Below are 12,890 nucleotides of genomic sequence, written 5' to 3' on the forward strand. Positions count from 1 at the left end.
TGGACCTACAGATCTGAGATATTCTTTTAAAAATCTTCTGTGTTCTGCAGAAGAAAGAAAGTCATACACATCTGTGATGGCATGAGGGTGAGAAAATGATGAGAGAAGTTTCATTTTTGGGTGAACTATTCCTTTAAAAAAATGGTACCTATTCTATTTATGGTTTGAAGGATGGCTTTATCGACTGCAATGGCAGTACGAAATGAGAGTAGTGAAAAAGAAAGAAAGGTGTGTGTGTGTGTGTGTGTTAGCACTAGAGCAGGTGTATTAGGATCTCCTGTGTGTACAGGACCAGCCGGAGGGCTGAGTGTGATGTCTTGATACAGCGATCACACAACACACATGCTGTGTTTAAGCGGGTGCTTTAACAGCCTTAACACTCCGAAAACTGTTAGAGCCTTGAGCAGTTAGTGTCCACACACACACACACACACACACAGTGTAGGCTGATTGTTAATCAAAGTAAAGTGAACCATGGTAATGTGTGATACACACACACACGCACACAGTAAGTGACAGTGATGGAGTGTGTGTTGTGTTTGAACAGCAGGAAACATCATTGATATAAGACTTGAGCGATGCAGATGACTCTTGACGGGGGGCCTTACACATACACAGCGGATCCGTTTCAAAACTTAATGAGCTGCCTCGCTGCCCACAGTACTGCCTGCAAAGGCACCTACCTTCTAAGGCAGCATCCTAAGTGAATGGAACCTCATAAGTGACTAATTTAGAAAATTCTTCATAAGCAACAATTCTTTGTGTTGTAGAAATAGTGCTTGTCAGCATACGGGAGATTTACAATTTAAACAGATTTTGGCATTAGCATGTCAAAATAAAATAACATACATTTAAATGCTGAGTAAAATAATAGATACAGCACTATATTGGACGATAAAAGCAATTATCTGCTCTATCAGACATTGGCAGATTGTTAAAAACAGCTGATGAACAGGGTCGATTATGTCCTTTAAATCACAAAGGGGGCAGAAAAACTCATCTGACAGTTAGCCCACAACTCATGCTATGTTGTGTGAAAGAAAATATCTCTTGTGTGGAATTACTTTAAATCGGGTGACAACAGCAGATTTGCAATTTGAAAGCTTTGCACTGCCAGAATATCACTAGGTGGAACTACCGTCAAAACTTTTAAAGGAATGTCCCCAGTTCAAATGACAGCATCTGTGGCATAATGTTGATTACTGCATAAATTAGTATAATCTCATCCTTCTCTTTAAAAAGGCAAAAATCTGGATTATAGTGATGCACTTACAATAAGAGTGAACGGGGCCAATTTTTGGAGGGTTTAAAGGCAGAAATGTGAAGCTTATAATTTCATAAAAGTGCTTACATTAATTCTTCTGTTAAAAAAATGGTGTATTATTTGAGCTGTAAAGTTGTTTAAATCAACGTTATTTTTTCAGTCGTTTTAGGGTACAAAGTTATCAAATTTGATATAACTTTACATAGAAAAGCTTAGTTAGTGTGACGAGGCAGGCAAGGAATGAGGATCTAAACGCAGCTTTATTAACAAAAGGATAAACTAAGAAACTCAGAATATAAAAAACAAAATACGGGAAACCAAGCACAGAACATGTCAACACATGTAAAGACTGACAAACTAAAAAGGGGAAACAAGGGCTTAAATACACAAGGGAAGACAAGGAACACCTGGGGAAACAATCAGGGAGAACCAATCATGCAAAAACTACAAAACTGACACAGGAAATAGGAACTGAACAAGAATTTCAAAATAAGAGTCAGTGCAAACACGGGGACAGTTAGCAATTTTATCACACTGAAATCATGTTAACACACCTCTTCTTTTAAAACAGCGAGAATTTTAATGTTTCCGGACTAGCCCCCATTGACTTGGCATTGTAAGTGCCTCACTGTAACCCAGATTTTTTTTTTTAAGAAAAGGAGGGGCAAGTCAAAATTAATTTTTTATTGTTATCAACATTATGTCATAAATGGTTAACTTGTATTGAACATGGAATATTCCTTTAACACAACTAATTTGATTACCTTAAAGCTCAATTCAGCAAGGAATATGATGAGTTTATTAAAAGCCGAGAAAAAGCGACAAGCTTCATCATTCACAATTCAGTTAATGTGAGTTAATAATATGCTTTTTGTTCTTTGGAACAGCATCACCAATGAATCATTCACAGTAAGACCATGAAAGTGCATTTAGTAGGACTGTCATAAAATATCGCTATATCGATTATCGATTGGCACGTTAAATTCTCGATACGTATTTGAGGCATAGATATATTAATAATAGAAGAAATTTACATTAGAAGCCTAATTTGAGTGCTTTCCAATTCAGTTGGTCTTCTGTTTAATGTAGTCTGGCATAATAGCTTTGGGAGACCACAAGGGGGCGATATAACATTTACCAAAGCCAGTCGCACACCGGACGAAAAGCACTGCGTTGCGGGTAGGAAGGCACATGTATTGAACACAGGATGAGTTGATGTGGTGCAGTTGGCAGTCCAAAGTTGTGAATCTAATCACAATGCACACAAAATTTACAAATGTTTTAGTACTTCACAAGAGTGAACAAACGTTGATGGGTTTGCAGGTCAGTGTATGGAACTTGTGTAACTGCGCAAACTGAACGATTAGAAATGGTGACGTTTATTATGCATTTTCTCTGTATGTAGCATTGAATAGATTTCATTCAAGCTGTCAAACGTCAAAAAGACATACTTGCAACTGAAAATGCATTGTGTAGGCTATATGAAAGATACATATACACAATATATCATCCAGTAATCTATGTCCTTTGATAATGATTTGGGTCGAATTTCAATGGAATTTAGAAAATAACTGTTTCGCATTTTAGAGCGTGCATCTGGCGTTCAGTGTGCGACCCCATAAAATTACCCTGCCACTCACACATCCTCAAAGTTGTGTTGAGAAATATGCATGAAGAGACAAAGACTATTGTGCAACGAGGAGCCCCATTTACAACTGAAAAAAATGGCGATATAGATCGATAATCATCAGAACATTTTTCTGATGATCAATGCATGAAAAAGGCATCGATCCCAAGCCTAATATTTAGAAAGTAAATTCAATTCTGGATCAATTTTGATTTTATGTTGACTTTCAATACTGCCTGCATTGGCAGCTCACTAGGTTTTTGAACAGAACCAGAGAGAGATAGAGGCGATGAGAGCAAAATCTAGTGATCTTACTGCTGTCCTGTTTCATCAAACACACACCAGTCCAATAAACAGACCGCTGTACATGAGACCCTTCCAGCAAGGGCAAAAGTTTTTGTCTAGTGCCTGTGTCTAGTTATGCTGAAAATGATGCTTTGACACAAAACAGAAGTGCATGATGATAGTGACAGACAGTGAGATAGAAAAAGAGAGAGAGTTAGAGAGAGAGAAATGAATGGATGAGCTGTGCTGAAGGCCTTCAGGGCCGATTCTGTTCATCTGTCACATAAGGAAGGATAAAAAGCACAACTGTTCCAGGGAGAACGTGTCACTTGGCTCTGACTCTGTGTCTGCGGTGCCGACTGCAGCAGCTGCTCTGATGTTCCCTGAACACGGATCAGATCCTGCCAGGAGTCTTGTGGAAATCTCCAACTCTCACCTCGAGCCACCGCTTACGTGATCAGTTACCCAATGGGCCATAGGCACACAAAAGGCCCCAAACTGTGTTCAGTCTTACACCGTATCCTAGACAAGTGTTGGACATGTTTAACTTGACATGGACTTTTGTGTGCTGCATTTCAGAGCAAAAACCTTCAACTCTTTCACTAACCACCCACAATCCATGTTTAACCAGTGGCAATAATTCTTTTCAGCTCAAACATGCCTCCTTTGTATGTAAATTAGGCTATTTATAGATTGTATTGTGACATTATTAAGCATATTTAAAGAGCTAGTTCACTCAAAAATGATTAGTTACTCACCCTCATGTTGTTCCGAACCCTTTCTCTCTGCGGAACACAAAAATATACATTTTAAATAATGTAACGATTTGCATTCAATAGCAGTTGTTAGTTACTCACTTTAAAGATTAAATAAGAACCGTATTGGTTGAGTTTTAATGTTATTGATGTGTTGACATGTGATTTGTGCCCTGTATATATGAGTTTATCAATGCTTGATTTGATCTGAAAGTGAATAACGACTTCAATTTCGGTCTAGTTATCATACAGAGTGATTGTATGCATTCAGAAGACTTGGAATATATGACGCATGGACCACTTTTGGGTGGTTTTTTAAGCTTTAAAGTGAGTCACGATCAACTGCTATTGTGTGAAAATTAGCGATTGTAACATTCTTTAAATATTATTATATTTTAGTACATTTATACCCTATCTTAAAAATGTATTGTTTCAGAAAATCTTTTATGTGATTGTTTTATTTTTGTATTTTGTTTTTTTTAATACTTTTTTTTGTGTTTATATTGTTTACATTTTATTTTATTCTTTCTTTATCCTTTTTTATTTTATATATATATTTTTTTCTGTGTAAAGTGCCTTGAGAAGCTACCTTTAGAGGCACTACTGTACACAGTAAAAAAGTGTATTATTATTATTATTGTAATTGTTATTATCATTATTATTATAACCTTTTGTGGTCAGTAGAAGATAAAAAAAATCATGAGTTTGGAACAACATGAGGGTGAGTAAATGATGACAGAATTCTCATGTTTGGATTACTTTGCCTTTAAGCACATTAATTTAAATACATTTTCTTCTTCATTCTCATTTTCATAATGCAACAAATCTTATTCTCATGACTATAATGCAAATACAAACAACAATATAATGTTGTAAATTAATTGTAAAGTTTTTATACATCATAGTAGTGGTTGTTGTTCTGCATTCAATGCTAATGTAACGCTAATTTAAATTAAAAAAAGTATTACAGTTTTTACTGTTATACAGTAAATACTTCATACTGCAGGATGCCTCAAAAATGAAAATCTGCTTTAGTGATGCAAGAATGTTCTTAAAAGAAATTCAAGAATGTTCTGAATAACGAAAAGTAAAGATCATTATGATGGAAACGTGTGTGAGGAAGGTGATCTGTGGTTAAAGAAAGCATAAAATGGTCAGAGTCTGGGGAGAACTTGACCAATCAATCTTAAGACATTGACCGATCCATCTATATCTCTCTGAGAACACACACACACGCACACACAAACAACACAACACTAGAGACACTTAAACTAAACAAACACAAAGATTCACTAAACAATGCAAACACATGCATGCACGTAATTACCCAAAACACACATTTATGCACACTCAAACACAGGAGTTGTTTGAAAGGCACCTTTAAAGGTCCAAATCGATTGGTGAAACGCAAGGTCGTCATGCCGATTACCCTGAGCCGGGTTCAGTCAAGTGGAAGATCTGGAGAGAGAGAGAGCGTATTGGGTCATCTACTTCATGGACTTTACAAGGAACCAGTCAACTCTACTGTGACAACCAAAAAAACATCGAGAAATGCCAACATTATGTCATCTTTCATAAACTCTTCTTGTTTTGTTCTCATAAACACATCATTGCATTAGTGCTTAATTGTTTGTTTGACAGGGTGTCATAGTCTGCTCACAATGGCTTATTCAAAACAATACTGGGTCCCATTTTATATTAGGTGAGTCTTTAACTATTATGTACTAACATTAAAATACATACAGTACAATACAATATATTAATTGTGTAGCTATGTGTTGTTCTGCAAAATTCTCACAAGATTCACATATGCTGCTACTGAGTTTGAGGTACATATAGGTTTAGGAGTAGGGGTAAGGTTAGGGTTAGGTTTAGGGTTAACAGTGTAACTACAGATGTAATTCAAAGCATGTACTTTATATGCAAGTACAATGCATCTGTACATAATAAGTATATTGTATCAAATGCTTAAAGACACAGTAGTTAAAGACACCTACTATAAAGTGGGTCCAAATATTCTCTAGCTTGCATGATAACGACCTCAGTAAAGATGACAAATTATGTACCCCTCAGTTCACATTTCAGAACTGACCCGAGATGTCTCTTGAGTTTACACGGGTCAGAAGTTAAGCCTGAAATCCTATTAAAACTAGACAAAATGCGAAGTAAGGATATTAGCAAAGCTCCATCAAGGCCCATAAATATTGACACCAGAATTTCAAAAAGTTCGATGGTGACATCCTGGCGGGCTAATGTACGGCAAAATGTGCCGGCTTGGTTGTCAGTTTATGACACTGTGTGAACTTTAATAGGGAAACATAGATCCTTATGACTTAATAACACTTCATTAAAAAAAGCAGAGGAGCTTGGTCAGCAAAAGATTTATATGTGTGCGTCTATCCTTTACACTTATGTTGAATGTTTAGGGGGGAATTAGGCATGTAAAACAACAATTTTATTGCTAAATAAACAGAACTGTTTGTATCTTTTCATATCTGTCTCACACACACAAACACACATGATTCATTCCAATCACACAACGGTATTTTGACATTTTAAGTGAGATTTCATATCACATGGAGTGTATAGAAAAAAGTGTACACCACTATACAGTCTCATTACATATGAAGTAGACCCATCAGTCACTGCACACCACGGTGTATGGCCAAACTGGAATTGAGTGCAAAGTTACTGGCATTTTTATTAAATGCCAAAATGCCGTTATTATTAAACGCCATTTTATGTAAAAAAAATGGTTGCTAGGCAGCTGCACAACATATGTGACCATTACAATTATATTATCATTATGATCATGGTTTACATAAGAGTTTATAATTTGCATGTTGAATAAAAATAAAAATTTTGGTCATATTATTAACCATCACAGTCAGAAAGTCAGTAGGGATTTTGAATAAGACGATCTATATGCAGGCTTATATACAGGCAATTTATTTATGGGGGAGACCGGGGCTAGTTGTCGCACTTGAGGTTTCTTTTTGAAAGTCAATTTCTGCATAGCCACATACCTTAAAGTCTTGGCTAAAAAGAAGCCATTAAACATTTTCACCAATATTGCCCCACAAAAAAAGATAGAGTTCACTGAACACACATTGACCTTTTGGGGCAAGTTGGGGTAAGTTGAAACAATGGAACCTGGCATTAAACCATGGTGTAGTAACCAGCAAAACTAAATCTTTAAATCTATGCCTGATTTAAAGGCTAAATTTAAAAAGTAAGACACTTATGAAGCACAAAACGATTCATGAATCATTGTTTTGGCCAACAAATATTGCAATTTATAAATTATATACATTTATGATATTTAAAACACATGCTCCGATAAAAAAATGTGACAACACCTGACTTTCATGAAAAACACCATTGTCCTAAGCAGACTTTTAAACCTTTCTATAAAAATCTGCATTCATAATATAGTTGAGCCTTGAATTGAATATATGCCAATGTGATTTGATTATGTTCCAAATCTTTCTGAGATATCGTTACTGAGATATAGCCCTTGTGACAACTAGCCCCGGTCTCCCCCCCCTAAATGTCTGTGCATGTAGCAGGTTACAAAATATCAAACCAAGTGGCTTTTAAAAGGAGATATCGCACAAAATATAATTTTCGAACAAAAGACTTCACAAAAGGCTTAAACAAGTTGTAAAAGGCTTTACAAGTTTGTAAGGTTTCAAATAATAACGGGGCACGATGTCACTGTGGAGATTTAAAATTGTCACAACCTCTGAGTCAACACATAAAGGTGAGAGCCTAGAATCTACATTTCCAGTCCTTACCACAAAAGTGTGCATACATCTGGAAGTTTCTGTGAGCGTGTGTGTATGTGTGTGTATGCGTATTGCTTCTTGTTTGAGTTGGGAGTCCCAGAAGTTCAGGATAGACATTGCAGGTCACGCACTAAACCCCGAGAGTCTGACCTGCATAAAATACTAATTTATTTACTGCATTCTAGCCTCTCTCTGCATCTGAGTCTGCTCTCTCACTCTTTTCTTAATGTGTGTGTGTGTGTGATGAACAGAGTCAGGCCACAGTGGGGTGTGTTTGTGAAGGGTATACCTTCATGAAGGTCTGCCAAACAGGCCACACACACACGCGCACACACACACACACAGCTACACTTGACGGATCAATCTTTGGCTTGCACTCTATGTATTTAAAGCAAAACTTAATTTTGTCAATAGCTATGTTTGTTAAGCCAACATAAAAACCTGCAAATTTAGGTCTTATATCCACAAAACTGGGTACAGTCATGATGTTCTGACTTTAATTTGCTATTTGCCTTGCTTCTGAATCGACAGTGCACATAATGTAGTTTGATTTCCGAACGACTGACTCTTATGAACCAGATATTTTTAGTGAATCAAAACTATACAGTACAAATAGTGTAGTCCGAATCCCGAACGAATAACTCTTATGAGCTAGTTCTTTATAGTGAAATAAATATATACAGTACAAACAGTGTAGTCAGCTTCCGGAACGAATGACTCTTATGAACTGGTTCCTTTTAGTTGATCAAATACATACAGTATGAACAGTGTAATCTGATTCCTGAATGAATGATTCTTATGAAATAGTTCTTTTCAGTGAATCAAAAATATACAGTACGAACAGTGTAGTCCGATTACCGAACGAATGACTCATATGAACCTGTTTTTGTTTTTTTAGTTAATCAAAAATATACAGTATAAACAGTGTAGTCCGATTCCTGAATGAATGACTCTTATGAAGTGGTTATTTTTATTGAATCAAAAATATACAGTATGAACAGTGTACTCCAATTACCAAACGAGTGACTCTAATGAACTGGGTCTCTTTAGTGAATCAAAAATATACAGTACGGAGAGAGTAGTCCGATTCTCGTATGAATGACTCTTATGAACCGGTTCTTTTCGGTGAATCAAAAATATAATGTAAGAACTGAGTAATCCGATTCCCAAAGCGATGACTTCTATGAACCATTTATTTATTTTTTTTGTGAATCAAAAATATACAGTACGAGTAGTGTTGTTCGATTCCCGAACTAATGACTCTTATGAACCAGTTCTTTTTAGTGAATCAAAAATATAAAGTATGAAGTGTGTACTCCAATTACAGAATGAACGACTCTTTTGAACTGGTTCTTTTTATTGAATCAAAAATATACAGCACAATCAGTGTAGTCCAATTTTCGAATGAATGACTCTTATGAACCGGTTCTTTTTAGTGAATCAAAAATATAAAGTATGAATAGTGTATTCCAATTACAGAATGAATGACTCTTTTGAACCTGTTTTTTTGTTTTGTTTTTAGTTAATCAAAAATATACAGTATAAACAGTGTAGTCCGATTCCCGAATGAATGACTCTTATGAATTGGTTCTTTTCAGTGAATCAAAAATATAAAGTAAGAACAGTGTATTCCAATTACAGAATGAATGACTCTTTTGAACCTGTTTTTTTGTTTTGTTTTTAGTTAATCAAAAACATATAGTGCGACCAGTGTAGTCCGTTTGTCGAACAACTGACTCTTATGAACCAATTATTTTTAGTGAATCAAAAATACCCAGTACGAACAGTGTAAAATAATAAACGAACTTATGACTCTTATGAACCGGTTCTTTTTAGTGAATCAAAAATATACAGTACAAAGGGTGTAGTCCAATTTCCGAAATAATGACTCTTATAAACCAATTCTTTTTAGTGAATCAAAAACATACATTGTGACCTGTGTAGTCCGTTTTGCAAACAACTGACTCTTATGAACCGATTTTATTTGGTGAATCAAAAATATACAGTATGAACAGTGTAGTCTGATTCTCGAACAAATGACTCTTATGAGCTGGGGGGGTTTTTTTGGGAATCAAAAATATATATGAATCAGTTGGAGTAGTTAGTGAACTACTTTGACTCACTTACTGAAACACAAGTCATACATTTTATCATGTGCAACTCCAGATGAAAAAGAACTGTTACTGTTATGTATAGGCCTACTTAAGGAAAATGAAATAAAATCAGTGTAATCACTGGTTGTTCATATGACAATATGTAGTTAAACATACACATTATGAGTTTTGCTGTAGCAAGTGATTTTTCCATAAAAAAAGTGACTGAATGAAAGTGACTTTTTTGTTTGTTTGTTTGTTTCTCAAAATATTGTTAATGGAATCGTTAAGGAACTGGAATTGTTAAGAGGAATTCCTATACCCATCTATAAGGTTTATATAACCTTTAAACATTAAATCTCCCTTCAAGTGTTCAAACTACATAACATCTAAATTCCAGGATTCTAGACTTTTTAAAGCTGTTTGAAAATTTCAGACCAGGCTCTGTAAAGGCAACATTCAAATTTTATTTCAAAGTTAAACTGTGAATACTGTATTTTGCTGCCACTCTGGGTCAAAGTAAAAACAGGCCTTTCAGTCGTTAGGAGGATGTGAACTCTTGCCAAACAACAGTGCAGTTTTAGACCTCGATTAACGCATCGGCATGACTAAAGTGTCATTTCCCCCGAAACTTATGAATCTATGAATTAGTTCTGCATGTGTTTTTTCAGTCAAGTGGATGAGAGTGTTGTGGGCGTGTGAATGACGCCAACCCTACACTCTGATACAGGCGGCGTCTGTCTGATCAGTGCGTGTGTAAATGACTTCTGTGGCCTCCTACGCAAAAGACACACACACACACACGAGAGAGAGAGAGAGAGAGAGAGAGAGAGAGACGGCAGTGCAAGAGAGGAATTTCTTTTTTTGCTCTTTTTTGAGGTTTTCAAAATCTTAAAGGGACAGTTCACCCAAAAATTAAAATTCCATCATCATTTACACACCCTAATGTCATTCCAAATGAAGTTACGGTATTGTGTTTAGACGTGTTTGGAACAACATGAGGGGACAACAGAATATTTTTGGGGCAAACTATTCCTTTTATTAGTTTTAGGAGAATTTTTTCTTGTGGAGAAATTATATTCCTACACAATTTAACCATGAGTGCGGAATAATCTTAAATTGTGTTGCGTGCCATACATATTGGTCATTCAGAAAAGTAATGACCTATATGAGTGTTTCCTAGGTTTAGAAGTTTTATCTGGGACAATGTACGTGGCTTTTCCCTCATTTCACTGATTACAATCCGTAATCTATAGTTTATTAGAGCATGATATGTCAACACTGTGACAGGTGCCAGTGGATTACAAACTTCCTCTGAATCATGGAGCAGACGCGCCAAACAGATGGTGAACCCTTGTAAAGTTTGGCGGACGGACTGTGATGTCATAATGGAGCTGGAATAAGGGAGTTTCCTTTTTCAGAATCATTGATGGCTAATCCTGGCTGATTTGTGTGTTTCAGGTCAGAATGTGTGGACAAGGATCAATGGAAATCATTCAGAAATGACTTTGTTTTCCTTTTAGAGCTGTTAATAGCTGCAGGATGTTTTTTTAACGCACATGAATGTATTATGAATTGCTTTTTAGAGAGATATTTAAGAGGGTGGAGGAGTGTCAGGAGGGGGAAGTCAAGTCAGCTCTGAGAGAGAGAGAGAGAGAGAGAGAGAGAGAGAGATGCGGAAATCTTTCCGTTGAGACACAGCAAGGACAAACTATCGATCTGATCCGTGCTCCTGTCAATGCAGACAGTACAGGGCACAGAATCACGCCAACTCTCTCTCTCTCTCTCTCTCTCTCATTCTCTTTAAACATCACACACACTTTATGAATTAATGTATAACAGATTTTCAATTTCCATTCCGTGTATTAGACTGTTTTAAGAAGTTTTCTGCTCCAAGAAGTAAACAGTATACTGTAAATAAAAAAGGTGTTGTGGGTGTGTAATTGAGAGGAAGCTGAGAAATAAAGAAAACGAGGGAAGGTTTGCTGGATATTTCCTTAGTATTCGAGCATTTGGCTTCCCATATATTAGATAGCACAGGGGGACAGTAGTTGGATCATTGGAGATGTATTCTGTTTGTTTTGGGTAAACGTTTGCCTTTCTGACAAATTAAAGTAAATTTAGAATTGTATTGTAAAGTTACAGTGTTGCTATTATACAGTTTACTGTAAAGTTGAGAAAATTGAACTTAAATTGTCTCATAATAAGTGCATGCACAGAACGGTTACAGAAGTTCAATGATTTGGAGATTTCAGGTCACACTTAAATCACTTGATTGGCACTAATGGGAATTCTACCACACTTAAAATGTATAAATGCCTATGTGTATGATACTATCAAACCAAAAGGCATCTGCAACGATGCTAGACTTTTTCCCGGAACTAACTTCATTTTCTAAGCCATTTTTAAAAAGACTTTTAACCAACTGGTGTCAAGGTGATTTTAGTGGATGTATGAAGTCAGTTCCTCTCAAGTTTCCACGGGCGTCCTAGCAGAGTAACCACAAGTACTTAAAAAACAATTTTAAAATTAAGGTTATAATTAGAAGGCTAGGAGAACATTTTTAAGTCCCACAACGAACTTTTATCTCCCTATTTTAGTACCTTTTGCTTTAAAGGAGTGTTCCGGGTTCAATACAAATTAAGCTCAATCGACAGCATTTGTGGCACATTGTTGATTACCACAAAAAAAAAAAAAAAAAAAAAAAAAAAAACAATTATATATATATATATGTATATAATAACATTTTGACCCATCCCTTGTTTATTTACCAAATAAAAAAGCAAAAATGCCGGTTACAGTGAGGCACTTACAATGGAAGTGAATGGGGGCCAATTTTTGAAGGGTTTCAAGGCAGAAATTTGAAGTTTATCATTTTATAAAATCAGATTGTACATTAATTCTTCTGTAAAAAATGTGTGTATTATTTGAGCTGTAAACCTGTTTAAATTGTCACTTTTACCAGGGGCGCAGATTCCAGAGGGAATAAAACAAGCAAGTACAACCTCCCCAATATTTATACCATGATCAATGGAAACATGTAAATTCTTCACACTGTAACCCCCCCCCAATATTCAA

This window comes from Myxocyprinus asiaticus, chromosome 40 (genome assembly GCF_019703515.2).
Source record: "Myxocyprinus asiaticus isolate MX2 ecotype Aquarium Trade chromosome 40, UBuf_Myxa_2, whole genome shotgun sequence".
NCBI classification, from domain to species: Eukaryota; Metazoa; Chordata; class Actinopteri; order Cypriniformes; family Catostomidae; genus Myxocyprinus; species Myxocyprinus asiaticus.